Genomic DNA, 1,517 nt, shown 5'->3' with positions numbered 1-1,517 from the left:
AGATCAAATCAGTGGAAATGTTTTAGGATAAATGTTTCAGGATAAATATTTGAACATTATTAAAGATTAAGGAGAGGAAACCATTTAAGAGGAAGAGATACAAAGAAAGGAAGATGATTGATGGAGGAGTTAGGGAAGAATGATAGGGGAATGCAACCTAGAAAGCTATAGGGCACTTTACTGTATTGTAAGAGAGAGATTTTGGAAAGGTTCGACATCTAAGTATTGCTCTATTTATTCTGGACATCTGGTCATTAGCTACTTCCTTTCAACATAGAGGGCAGTTTCACTTTGTGCTGTGACTGCAGCCTGAACTCCTAGTCCAGGTATGGACATAGAGGGAAGTAATAAGTAAAGCTGTGCATTTCAGACAGAGTACTTCTATTTTGTGACCAGAAAGTCTCTGGTGACATCACCACTATCCAAAGTTTGAAAGACTTATTAGTTTATTTTTATCAGTTAAGCCAAAGTTGATCAGGCTCTGAACTTTTGAGTCATGGTGACTATGCTCCAAGTAGTGATTCAAAACAGAATGTGATGATGTAAATTATGAGATTTATATCTGGCCAGAAAGTATGGACCAATTTCCTGCTCATAAGTAGGCTTCATCTAAAGTAGGTGGGATTCTTCAGAAGACAATTTTACAAACCTGGAAAGATCTTGTATGCAGAATTAGAATGAAAAGGTGAAATTTTTAAAAATCAATCTTCAGAAATTTAATAAGTTGTATTTATGTTATGAAAGTATTTCTAACTAAAGAACTAAGATTAGACCATTAGTCTAGAAATAAGGAATGCTATTCCATGGAAAGCACTGAAATACACTGACCAGTTATTATTTTATATGTCCTACTCTTTCAAATTCTTATTTGAATCGTAACCTTTTGTGTATATGCCATTAAATGTTCATTTCTATGCATTGCTATAATTTTCACCTTCATAACTCAATTTACATTAATTGTGATGAAAGAGGCACCCTGATTTACATTTATGGTGAATGATTATTTTTAATTAAGGAGAGTGGTCTTCTAGACTTAAATGTCTGATCTTTCTGCTGATATTTACCTCATAGTTCAATTTATTTTTATATATATCAAACACCTACTATGTTATTAAGCATTGTACTAAGTCCTGAGATTTATGTGTAAGCATGAACCTTGACCTCAAGCGGTTTGTAGTCAGAGAGAGAGAGAGAGAGAGAGACAGATAATGTTTTAATTCACAGATATTTTCATCTTCATTATAACTCTCATGGCGCCATGCTACTTGAGAGTCCAGAAGAGGGACAATTTGCCCAGGGTTGTAGAAGATGCAATGTTAGGAAAGATCTCTCTCTCTCTCGTTCTTTTTTTTTAATTTCAGAATATTATGGGGGTACACATGTTTTGGTTACATAATTTGCTTTTGTACAGTTTGAGTCAAAGTTTTTATTCTTATTTCTTTAACTCTGTACACATTATAAGAAAGGTATATAGAAGCACATATTCAAATTTATAGTGTCTTGTGATTTTATAATAC

The 1,517-nt window shown here is 33.3% G+C and overlaps 1 protein-coding gene across 1 annotated transcript in view; it reads left to right on the top strand.

The window, feature by feature from the left end:
• ROBO1 (roundabout, axon guidance receptor, homolog 1 (Drosophila)) overlaps positions 1-1,517 on the top strand; it is a 142,824-nt gene that overhangs the window by 140,114 nt on the left and 1,193 nt on the right. The window lies entirely within an intron of this gene.

Source organism: Propithecus coquereli, unplaced genomic scaffold (genome assembly GCF_000956105.1).
Source record: "Propithecus coquereli isolate 6110/MARCELLA unplaced genomic scaffold, Pcoq_1.0 Scaffold174, whole genome shotgun sequence".
Classification (NCBI taxonomy): Eukaryota; Metazoa; Chordata; class Mammalia; order Primates; family Indriidae; genus Propithecus; species Propithecus coquereli.
Note: the sequence above shows the minus strand (reverse complement) of the source record. Positions and strands in the feature narration are given on the sequence as shown.